The sequence below is a fragment of the Mus pahari genome, chromosome 10 (genome assembly GCF_900095145.1).
Source record: "Mus pahari chromosome 10, PAHARI_EIJ_v1.1, whole genome shotgun sequence".
In the NCBI taxonomy this organism is placed as follows: Eukaryota; Metazoa; Chordata; class Mammalia; order Rodentia; family Muridae; genus Mus; species Mus pahari.
Window position 1 is genome coordinate 78,326,796 of NC_034599.1, and position 12,737 is coordinate 78,339,532.

Genomic DNA, 12,737 nt, shown 5'->3' on the forward strand with positions numbered 1-12,737 from the left:
GAGAGCAATGGGAGGGAGCACAGAGAGCAATGGGAGGGAGCATGGAGAGCAATGGGAGGGAACACAGAGAGCAATGGAAGGGAGCACACAGAGAGCAATGGGAGGGAGCATGGAGAGCAATGGGAGGGAGCATGGAGAGCAATGGGAGGGAGCATGGAGAGCAATGGGAGGGAGCACGGAGAGCAATGGGAGGGAGCATGGAGAGCAATGGGAAGGAGCACACAGAGGGCAATGGGAGGGAGCATGAAGAGCAATGGGAGGAAACACAGAGGGCAATGGGAGGGAGCACAGAGAGCAATGGGAGGAGCACACAGAGGGCAATGGAGGGACTATGGATTCAACTCACTTTCCCCTTACATTCAGTCTGGAGCCTGCTTATGGGATGGTGTCTCAAGCTTCTGACCTTTGGAGCAGATCTTCCATTCACTTAATTATGTCTAGAAAAACACAGCTGCACTGGAAGATTTACCTCTTCAGTACCCCTGTGTGTTTCTCAGTCCCGCCAAGCTGAAGTGGACCACAGTGCCTGTTCAACGTGCTGCAGTCCTTGCTGACATCACATGGTCTTTCCTGAGCATATTCTTCTGCTGATTAATTTTTGGTTTTAAATTATTTGTTTCAGGCCACATGTCTTGTATCACTAAATTTCAGTAGTGTCCCCTCCCCCAATCCCGCCCCACCCTGTGCTCCTTGGGACAGACTCTTAGTCTGAGGCCTGGGCTAGCCTGGAACTCAGGGCAGTCCTCCTGCCTTGGCTTCCCAAGTGCAAGGATTGCAGGTGTGAGCCACCAGGTTGACTCTCAGCATCTCTTGGTCTCTCATTATATCAGAAGATGAGGCCAGTGTCATCTTCTTTTTTTTTTTTTTTTTCCAGTTTTAAAAATGTAATACTGTTTATTTAACTTCAAAAACATTTCAGCATTCTAAACATAAAAAAAATAACAAAATGTTGCAAATTGCGTTTAGGTCCAGAGGTTTCTTGAACTTCCATTGATGCAGTAGTTCTTTGCTTTGCTGACAATGATGAGTTCTACAGTTTCGTTAAAAAGTTTAAAACCTACTGCCCTTAACTAAAGAAAAAACTCCACACACTTCTCATGCCAGCTGACCCCTCCCCCATCCACAACTAGGAGTGTCAGCAGAGTGCAACAAGACAAAAACAAGACAACCTGAAGCTAAATGGATGCCCACCGCAGTATCAGCAGGTCCAGCCTCACAGTGCATGCCCTGAGCTAGGGCACCCTCTAAAAGGCATCTTTCCCTCACAGCCTCCATGCCAAACAAGGAGCATCAAGAATCTGTCCGGGTTGTTTTGTTCTCTTTACAAACTATAGATATGTACAGCTGACAACTCAGGATGGCTAGCCAACAACCATACAGTGAACACTACTAGTTGAGAACAAAATGCCAGAAACATCTTCAATTGCCTCGTCACACCAACAGCAAAGTGCACTGAGTGAGGAGGATGCGAGAGTGCCTTTTCAATTTAAAAATGTTTGGAGCTATGTACAACTTTGATACAGTTTCAGGGCGCTCCGGACACCCACGGCCACTTCATGTAAACCACTGACACTGAGAAACTACAATATGATTGTGATCAAATTTTGTAATTAAACCTAACAAGGGCAATAGACATGACTCAAGTAAGAGATATGTCCATTACAGCAGTCTACTACTCTAAGGTATTCACAAGGAGACAGAGATTTATTCATCTTCATCCTCTTCCTCCTCCTCTTCCTCTTCTTCCACCCTTTTCCAGGCAACTTTAGCAGGACCCTTGGCACATCAAACGTCCCTTTAGACTGATAGTCAGCAACACCCTTCTCATACTTCTCCTTCAGCTTTGCTGCCTTGGTGATGTATGGCTGCTTTTCACTGTCACTTGTTATTCCACATCTCACCCAGCTTTTTTGCCACATCTCCAATGGAGATGCCAGGGTTTGTGGATTTGATCTTGGGGCGGAATTCAGAGCAGAATAAGAAAAATCCAGACGGAGGTCTTTTGAGGGCATTTGGGTCCTTCTTCTTGCCTCCTTTAGCTGGTCCATAATCTTTCATCTCCCGATCATAGCATACTTTATCTGCCTTTGCCATTTCATCAAACTTAGATTTCTCTTTGCTAGACATGGTTTTCCACCTCTCAGATCACTTCTTGGAAAACTCTGCAAAATTGACGGGAACCTCTGGGTTTTTCTTCCTTTGTTCTTCCCTGCATGTCTGCACGAAGAAGGCATAAACAGACATCTTGCCCTTTGGTTTCTTGGTATCACCTTTAGCCATCCTGACTGAATTGTTCACTAGTCTCGCCAGTGTCTTCGGTATTCACTTCTGCTTCCTGTTTTCTGCCCACTGTTTTTGCATTGTGAGACTGGTAACACTGCGTCCCGTTTCTGATCCCAGGAAATTGCATCTCCTACACTTTATGGATGGTAGGTTACAGACACTGGAGAACCAGTAGCTGCTCTGATACCAGTAGATACCATGGTAATGTAAATAGTCTTCATCATTGAGATGGGCCCTGTGGTGCTTTGAATGGAAATGGCCCTCATAGGAGGAAGTGTGTCACTGAGGGTGGCTTTGAGGTTTCAAATGCTTAAGCCAACCCCAGTGTCACTCTCTCTTCCTGCTGCCTGCTAATCTAGATGTAGAACTCTGAGCTACCTCTCCAGTACCATGTCTGCCTGGGTGCTGCCATAAACCTCTGATGTGTAAGCCAGCCCCAATGAAATGCTTCCCTCTATACGAGTTGCTGAGGGCTTGGTGTCTCTTCACACACAGCATTAGAAACCCTCACTATGAGGGTTTATAATTGCCCAAACAGTCACATGGTTAGCGTTGCTCGGAGCATGTGAAATGGCCATTCTTATTACCATTCAACTGACACTTCATATGTGGGCCATTGTGTTTTTTAGCTCCCTTTGGGTTTTAGGAGAATGTTTGACTACTTTCCCTATTTTACCTTTAAAAAGTCTAACAAACCTTCAGTGGTCTTTTAATTCATCCCTCTTGGAGGTCCACTCTGATTCTTGACTCTCCAGAGCCTCTGATTTGCTTCTCTAACACTGATTTCTTGCTCTAGAAGAGCTGTGAGAGTCTCCAGCTTGTCTCCTCTGACTGCCTCTGGCCTCCTCCTCCCTCACGTTGCTGGGCCTTCTAGAGAACGGATCTCTTTAAGCACAGTGCATGGGGTGTCTGGACGCTCCCGGACATACCATGTACCATGAGCACTAGATCTGGCTAGGCTCTTAGCAACCTTCCCTCAGCACTTTGGAGATAGTTTTGCTCAATACTTGTGTCATATTGGGGGAGAGAACTTTTGTATAGGATTTCTCTGTTTTTCTGAAAGTTCTATCTATATTCCTTCCGCTCACGATTTAATGCTGAATGTTGCAGGTCTGAGTGTTGCAATGAAAGTCTCTTTCACACTCATCTTGTTTGTTTGTTTGTTTGTTTGTTTTTGTTGGTTTTCCTTTGGGACCTTCTTACTTAATTAAACATGAGTTAATCCTTTTGTATAGTTTCTTAAAGAAAAACCACTCCTTTTGGCTGCATGAAAAAAAAAAAAACCTATGTTGGATTTTTCTGTGTCTCTTATCTTTTCTGTTCTGTTTTACAACATTTTGTTTGTATCCTTCAGTTTTGTTTTTTTTTTCAATTCCTTCTTTGAATAGTTTAAGTTTCTGCTGTGGTATGTATTTTGGGATCCAGTTGTGGTTCTGCATCCTCTGCTTCCGCCTTCTCAGGGTATCTAGGTGCTGATGTACACTGGCTGGAAGGATGAAGCAGAGTTTGGAATGGGTGGGGTTCAGCAGGATGCCAGTCTAGCTGGGAATGAGTGCTGGAGTGTCGCTACCGTCTCCAACCAGCAGAAAAGAAGCAATGAAACCGATGTCCTTCTCAAAGCAGTTTGTTCAAGAATATAACTACGTGCAGTAAAAGGATTCCCCACCTCTCTCGGCCATCCCCTTTTATACCCTCTAGTTCACTCCCCATCACCCCATTCCATGTAGGCCCAGTTCATTGGCTCAGGACTACATTCGTCACATCATCTGATCTTTCGTCGTGGTGCGTCTGTGCAGTGCAGTTAGACATGGCTATCTTGAGAGTTATGAGGAAGTCAGTTGTCAGCCGTTAGACTTGGCGGCAGTCCTGGGCGCCATCTTGGGGCCGTGGCCAAACCCGCTCCTCACACTGGAGGAGGTTGCAGGGAGAGGAAGGCCTTCTCCGAGTGTCTTACTGTTACAGCTCTTTTAGAGGAAGACCTTTCTGAGGGTCTTCAATGAAACAGCTCTCTTGGACAATCTTAGCTTGTGTGCGTACGTTTATTAGGGATGGGCTCATACACATACACTTTATTGGGGTCAGTGGGGGTATATATGGACTTTGGAGAGTGGGAAGACATTTTCAGGGTAAATGAAAATTATTTAAAGTCCTGTGACTGCCTCATTTGTAGGGAAAGCCAGTCATCCCATGAATCCTGGGTATTTGCCACGTTGGTTTTTTCAGGGGGAAGAGGAAGTTTGTAGGTCTGCCAAGGATGACTACTCAACCTTCCCCAGGTAGAGGGTATGGAAAGTTGGGATCACAACAAAGTCAGAGAGGGGAAGTCCTGCTGGTAGAGGGAGTCCTCCCTTTTGTGTGCAGCTCAGAGGAGCTATCCTGTCACAGTAGACAGTGACCTTAATTAGCAGGGTTTCCCTGGATTCAGCAACCAAATCCTTCACTCTGTTCTCTTCCTAGGTTATTGAATGATTATGCAATTTAACTTTTCATAAAGGCATGTTTTAAAAATTACACTTTCTCAGTCCTTTCTGTGTTTTGTTTCGGTTGGCATCGGTTCTCCTGGGTCGCTAACTGATGTGGTTTGCATGGTCTTTGCCCTAGGGGAAAATGCTCTGGTTTGTGCTTGGGGTGATCCTATGCTTAGGGGTGGCAGATGAAAAGCCCTTCCTCACTCAGGGGGGCTCTGCTTGCTATTCAGATGGAGTTTTGCAGGATATTGTTATCTTTGTCAGCAATTTGAATCGCTATCAGAAATTGGCTTCTTTGGATTGTCTCTGGAGTCAGCAGACCTTCAGTAGGGAAAAGTGGACCAATTGATAGAACTGTTCTCTTAAATCTTGTTATTTTCACTGTCAAAATTTCCCTTTCTTTAGTTGAGGGGAAGGTTTCTTGCTGTGTGGTCCCAGCTGGTCTCGTGTTGTCCTCCCATCTTAGGCTCACAAGGTTTAGAACTCAGGCCCACACCACCACACTTGGTTTCTGGTCTTTTAAAAATTAAGTATAACTTCAACTGACCCATAAAACATACCATCTGTGCAGATTAATGAGATAATAGTCTCAGTTTTTGCACCTACCTTCTACATCTGCTGATGAGCTGCCCCCCAGAGACATCTTCCTCTACCCCAGTTCCTCTCCTGTCTGGGAACTGAGCTTCCTCTGCTCTTGTTTACAGTTTCATTATTGCCCAGTCCCTCTTGTGTCTGTGGATCACTCCCCCTCACAAGTTGTGTCCCTATTTTACTGTCAGGGTCTCACCTGCCCTTTGCCCTCATTTCCTGTCAAGGCATGCACGCTGTCACCCTGAGCTGGAAGGGAGGCTTGTATGCTTTGTCATTTAGCAAGAAGCTTCATGATTTGTGTATTTTGGTCTATGTCATGTTTTCTCACCAGCACCTTATTTTTCCTAGTATTTTTTCTCAGACATTCCATCTTGGTATTATATTCTTCAAGTAAGTCAGATTTTGTACCTTTTTAATATATACACTTATATTATCTTATATAACTGCAACTGGAAAGCTCAAGCTTGAATTAATTGAATTCTTAGAGAAAATGAAAAATATTAACTTTTTATGTAAGCTTATTGAAAAAAAATCAGAAATACCTAGTGCGGTATTTGTTTTAAAGCAAAGAATTTGCTTTAATACTAACTTAAAGTAAGCACTCTATTGTATTCTTTAATAGGTAGCTATAATTTGGAGTTAATGATAGGTAATTCTTCAGCAGTGAATCCTTCGCAGGGACTTTTCAAGTTTAGGTAGCAGTGGTTGTAGAATACCAGTAGGCAGCGAGCTTAGTGTTATGTTACAAGTATTCTGTAGAAGATGTTGATTGCTTGATTTGCTTTGGTGTTTTAAAAGGCTCCTTAAGAATTGCATTGCAGATCTTTTAAAAACTGTTTTCTTTAAAATTAAAATTTATTTACTGATTTCTAATTTGGGCTTACTTTCTCCCTCAATTACCTTGGCCCTTCCACCCTCATTACCATGTAAGTCTATCCACTCCCTTCCAATTCCTACCACACATCCTACGAGCCTCCTTCCCCTGAAGCCTCATTTCTGCTTCTCATGGCCCCTTTCTTCCCCTCTAGAGGCAGACTCTTTATGTAGAACTCCAGACTATAGAATTTGGAAATACTCAATAGAAGTTTCAGGCAAATCTTTTTTCCTTCTTCAGTGTAAATCAGTTTTATCCATAAAGAGATGTTAAATTAGTTGGAACTGTCAGAAAGGAAAAAAAAAAAAAAAAAAAAAAGACCAAACAAAAACTTAACTAAAACCAATTGTCTTTTGTAGTTGTAAGTCCTCTTTATTAACAGGAGATAGTTGCTGGTAGAGTCTTCAAAGATTAGGAACAGTGACCCAATAAGTGTTTTCTCTTTCTAAAATTATGTGAAGTAAGGAAAGCCTACGTATTAGCTTTTAAAAACAGAAGTACTATATTTCAGTAGAATATAGAAAAATAAAAAATATAGATAATATACGAAGCTCTGCTTACATTTATTTTACATAGTTTCTCTTTTAATAGTTTTAAGTTTAACTCTTACCTAGACCTGTCTTTTGGTTTACTTGTATGTTTTATTATTGCCTAAATACAATCATTATCGAGTTATTTTTCCAGTTTTGGAAGTAGATCCCACCTACTAGCCATGGGGCCCAGAACCTTTTCAGTGACATCGCTGTCATCTGTTTATTTAATTTTCCTCTTTTCCATCAGTCTGCCTCCCTAGTTGAAAGCAGTGCCACCCTTGGGACCAATGACTCTTCTTTTCCTCACTTGAGCTGGTGTGGTGTGGTTTTTCTTGCCTTACTGTCTGTCCTTTTGCTCCTTTGAAGACGATCCTGCTATCCAGGGGCAAGCGACTGAATGATCTCATGTCCCCCAGTCTTTGCATGTTAGAATTCTCACACATAGTGATTATAGGCATGGCCTAGTTGAGTCTTAAGGGTGGACTTGTCATGGTGGATTAGCACCTTTATTACAGGGCTCCAGGGAGCTCCCTGGTTTTCTACCATGTAAACCTAGGAAACGACAATGCGGTACCAGAAAAGGGGGCTCCCCATGCCTTGATCATACAGCAGTTCTCCAAGCCATCAGCAATAAATAGTTACTTGTGCTTTTACGTTATTATTATTATTTTATAGGCATGATCTTATTGTGTAGTCTTGGCTGTCCTGGAACTCACAGAGATCTGTTCACCTGTTTCATGATAGCTGTAGTCAGCAAGGTATGCCACCATGCCTAACTAAACTGACCAATTGCTTGCATTTTTCCTGTCGTTCCAGTCTGTTCAGTGTTTGGGGTGAACTTCGTTCAGGACAGAATGGAAAACCTATGATGTGTTTGCTCTGCTGTTGTCTGCTGCCTCCTGCCATTGTCTGACTTTTCTCTTTGTACAGGGTAGAGTTCAGCTCTGTCAGGTTTTTTAACCCATCCCCTCCCCCCTGCACTCTCCCCCCCCCCCCCGGGGGGGGACAGCATTCTTTCTTATAAAAGTGTCTAGTCACAGCTGTGGTCAGATCCAAGGCTGCAGACAACCAGCTTGTTTTATGCAGGTATTCTCTCTCTATTTGCCGTGTGTCTTTAGCCCTCTCCTTGCTAGCTCTTACCGTTCTCCAATCCGACAAGTGCTATTTTTTCAGTGTTGTAGGTAGAGCATAACCACATTAAAACCGAGGTTCACACTCTTTCCCAATGGAGCTGAGATCAGACGAGTCTTGGCAGTGACAGCTGGCAGACTTTCTCCTCTAGGGACCTTCTCCTGAGTGGCTTCTCATTGCCTTCCAACCTGCATTCAGCCTGACAGCCCATGTTATTCCCAGACTCCTTGCTTCCCACTCTCTGGGAGCAGGTATCACTTAGTGTTGTGGTTTCTGATCTCCTTGTCCATTTTTCTCCTCCTCTGTGCATCGTCTCTGTGACCCTCAAATCTAGTATGTGACCTTCACATCTAGTATAGGTAGCAGCGTGCAGTACATCGGAAATACATTTGCTCTCTGTAGGATCCTAGCCGACTTCTGTACTTGGCGCCCACATTCGATTGAAAGCTATGCAGAAGAAGATGAGGGGGCATTCTGCTGACCACACGAGGGGACCCAGAGCTGATGTATTGATGGCTGCTGCTGAGAGGAGATGGAGTGAGACCCTATGGGGAAAACATGTATGAAAAAGATGTCAGCACTTTTAATTGTTTTCAAACCACAACCATTTATCTTCATTTAATGCAGAAGAAAAGCAGATATCTGATGTAAATGCATGCTTGCCACGAATAGGTTCATTTCCCTCCTGTGATGTGTGCATGAGTCCTTAATGGTTTGGGTGGGGTGAAGGGTCAAGTATGTTGGGGAATTCAGCTTCTTTCCCCTACAGTGTTACATAGACAGATTTTTCTGGGCTCTGGGTTCCTGCAAGGTACTAGTTGTTTTGCTTCTAATCATTAATTTCCCTTTGTTTACAACAGTCTTAATGATGCCATTAACCGATTGCTGTTTGGGTACTTCTTATTAGTGTCTAATTTCTTGCATCATGTTTAGAAAGTAATAAAATTACTCTTTCCCTTGGCTCTTTGTCCCCCACCATTTGATGTTTGAGAATTTCATACTTGCATATTATATATTCATCAAATCTACCTGTACTCCTTCTTCACTTCCTCCCTTTTCAGCCCTGCCCTTCCCTCTCAACTAAATGCGCTGTGATTTTAAAGCCTCTTAGCGACTTGGATGTGTGCGTGAGCCTAGGGCTGTCTCTGGATCATGATAAGGGATATATAACCTTGAAGAAAATCGACTTCCCCCTGTAGCCATCCTTCGACATTAGTTCCTTGGCACGATATATTCATATTTTTTTTTCCTTTTTATTCTTTTAGTTACAGAGCTGCTGAAGAGTTTTAGCTGGATCAGACCTCGTGTGTTGCTAGTTCTCATACAATTTTATATTAATCTCACTTAGCGTGTTCCAAACTTTTCTTTAGTTACGACGGTGCTGAGGAGGGACGAGAGGGAGGGTTTAGTCCTTCGCTTTGTGCTGATTGAAATGTCGAGGGAGGTGTGACAGACAGACGGGATGTCTCAGTCTCGGTCCTTACAAGTCCCTGTGCCTGGCCACGGAATGGCGCTTCTTGGTATGAATCACTGGAGACACACTTCTGTGTCTCAGTTAACTTCTTCCAAGGGGAGCTTGGCTTGTAGAACCAAAGGGCGGAGGACGATTGACTAATCTGCTAAATGGCCTTTTATCTTCCCGTCTAGTTTCTCATTAGTATTTGTGAGCCGGAGGATGGCTGGTTGGGAATGCGGGTTTGTGTTCTTAATTAGTCTCTCTAGGGATGATGAGAGGGTTATTTTGAAGAATGGAATTTTAAGGAAACCTGACAACCCTACTTTTCATGTGACTGAAAACTGTTGGCAGCTGAGAAAGGTTTCACAACTGCGATGTCAAGCCAGCCTTTCCCATGGCTTTGCTCATCGTGGGGGCTGAGATGCATGGGTGACCTGTGCTTTCTGCTTCCCGACCCCAGCAGCCTGGAGCCTCTGTAGAGCGCCTGGCATTCACAGCTTCTCATGCTTCCTCCTCCTTAGTTCAGAGGGCTCTCCTGGGGCTTACTGTCCTATCACATGTGTTAGAGAGCTGGCTCAATTCCTTCCTTTGTCTGTGCATTTTAGTCCGGCTCCAGGCATGGGGTTGTATGATGCCTTATTATCTGTATAAGAAGTACTTGTTCTCCATACCGTACACCACCGTAAAAAGTTTAAGACTACCTCATTACCACAGAGTCAGAGAGCTAGGTTGTTTTGCCCAGCGTTGTATTGGAAAATAAGGAAATGTAGCTCCAGTGCCCTGAAGTATGATATCCTGACAAATGGATATTGAGCTACGCCATCTTGCCTGCTCCTATAAAATGAGGCAGCCAGTTCCTTTGTCATACAGTTCCTCCTGCTAGAGGGATTTTGTGTGTGTGTGTTTTGTTTTGTTTTTGTTGTTGTTGTTGTTGTTGTTGTTGCATTAAAAGGTGTTTTCTCACCTGTTTCCACACTTCCTTCTTAGAAGGCTTTGTTTCTACACAGTTTCCATGAAAATGTGTGCACAGTTCCAGACCTCGTAGTTATTGTCTTCTCTGTGTCCTTTGCATAGCCACCAGCCCCACTATCTGCATTTTTACTTTCCCTTTCTGTGGCTTTAGTTACTCGTAGTCTGGAAAATTTCAGAAATAATCCGTTTAAATTGTGCACCATTCTGAATAGTGTGGAGAAATCATACACTGTCCCTTTTCTGTCCCTCCTGGGACATGAATCACACTCTCCCAAGCTTATTCATGCCATAGGTGCTATTCCCACCTTTTGGTCACTTTGTAGCCGTCCTGATGGTTAGTTGTACTCATGAGGCCATCTATTGCAGTGCTTACCTTAATGACCCAGAAGCAAAGGAGGGTGAGAGCGTTCCAGATGAGATACCCTTGTTTAGGACATGGAGGGATGGATTAACTCAGCACCGTGCAATCATGTGTTTTCTGATCAATGACAGTATGTGTAGAATTCACATTTAGAGTCTTTATGGGGCTCTATTATCCCCTGTCCCCTGAAGGTGGGCTGTCTCCTCTGAGTGTGGGAGGCCATTGCGGTCCCCATTCCTTTCAGCTGATAGGTAAGTGTCCTGGTTTCTAGGTTCTTCATGGTGTTCTCAAAATACCCTCTCAATATCTAGTGGCTCTTTTCAGTTAAGGTGACTTTTAAAGTGCTAGGTGACCTGACTCGCTGAGGGCCTCTCAGGACAATTTGTCTGGTGACCTGAGGTCTGTCATGACCTGGAAGGAGATTAGTATCTTGTATGCTGTTATTGTGGAATACACTGAAAAGGCAGTGAGGGACCTCCCTTGCCATCGGTTGTGTTAAGCACTCGAACAGATATTATTGACATAGGGCAGTAAAAACTGTGGTGGGAAGGTAGTAATCTTGAAAAAACATCTCAAATAATATTAGTTTAAAAAAATATTTTAGTGTGGTTTTTATGATTTTATTTGGGGGGGGGTGTATAGCATGGTTTACCTTGGTGTGCAGGCAGCGGCTGAAGGACTTTATAGAGTTGTTTTTCTCTTTTCATATGGGTCCCAGGATCAAATTTGGATGGCCAGGCTTGCTCAACGAGGGCTTTCCCCCCTGAGCCACCTTGCAGGCCCATTTTGGGTTTTATTTTAGTTGTTTATGTAGTACCAATCGTAAAATATGGAGTAAATGGTGGCATCCATGTCTATGATTCACCTGAGGAAATCGCCTTCTAGAAGAGAATTTGGGTAGTTTAGTTTTCTGATCAATCCGTAAACAAACATATTTTGCATTTGTGGAAAACTGTCTTTTATCAAAATTTTTATTTCACAAAAATTCTATCCCCCGCCTTCCACCACGGCAAACGGCAGCTTTTATTTCTTTTACACTGGTCTGCATTATTCACTTCTACATATGGTCAGCATTTGGAGTAGCGCGCCTGTATGGCTGCAGTCTTTGAAGGGATTCTTACTCAGTGTTGCGTTTGTGTCTCAACTGTGACCTCTTACTCCTCGTTACTGGGTGATCAGCCAAGCTTTAGATGTTAGATGTTCTCAGATATGAACCCATAGCACTCTTGGAAAAAGACCACTAGTCATGCTTAATCCTAAAATGTAGCCCGTGGCATGTATCTTTACTCTCTGTCACTCTGGTGCCATGCAGAGGACAGCCTTCATTAACTTAGGGCAATAAGAATTTTTGTGTTGTCTGTTTTGGGACGCGTCCGTCTTCAGAAAGTAGGTCTCATAACAGTTTATGTCGTCCATAGAGTATTTCTTCTGTCTCCCCCTATGAGGCACTTTCTGAAGCATATGACTCTATTGAGATGTTTAGTCCAATAATATATCGCATAGAAAGATAATTTGATGAGAAGTTTCTTGTGTCATAAGGCAAGGATGTTCAGAAATCAGAACCGCTCAAGTAGATTGTGGCAGGTCTGTAACAGCTCCACCCTTGGGGAAGGGAGACTTGGGACATGGGAACTTCCATGGCTATTAATCCCGATAGAGTGCACTCACGGTCTCCTTGGAAGCCTCCCTCCTCTTATCTAGGGAGGGCTTCGTAAGTGGGGTTAGTCTGCATTCCTTCTGACCCCACTAATCAGAATAAAGATGGAGGGTTGGCTGCACAGCGGACTGGGTCTTTTGACAAGTAAGTGTGGGGTATGAGTCATGACTGTTCCCCATTTCTTCGTTTTTACCACTTGTCTCCCCAAAGTTCCTCACCAGAAATACACAGCGAGACCTCGAGTTTGCTTGGATCGCTGAACGTGTGTGGAGAAGGGGTTAGAAAGGTTTCCAGCTGGAGTTGCCATGTTTCCCTCTGCCTGCAACAGACTCCTGCCAAACCCGAGCATAACCTGATATGTGCCTTCTCTCTGTTGCGACCACTAAGCGCCCTCCCCTGGCTTTTGTAGAC

The 12,737-nt window shown here is 43.8% G+C and overlaps 1 protein-coding gene and 1 pseudogene across 1 annotated transcript in view; one reads left to right on the forward strand and one right to left on the reverse strand.

Moving 5' to 3' along the window:
* The window catches only part of Bckdhb (branched chain keto acid dehydrogenase E1 subunit beta), a 181,461-nt gene that overhangs the window by 80,805 nt on the left and 87,919 nt on the right, over positions 1-12,737 (forward strand). The window lies entirely within an intron of this gene.
* On the reverse strand, positions 1,705-2,280 carry LOC110327312 (annotated as a pseudogene).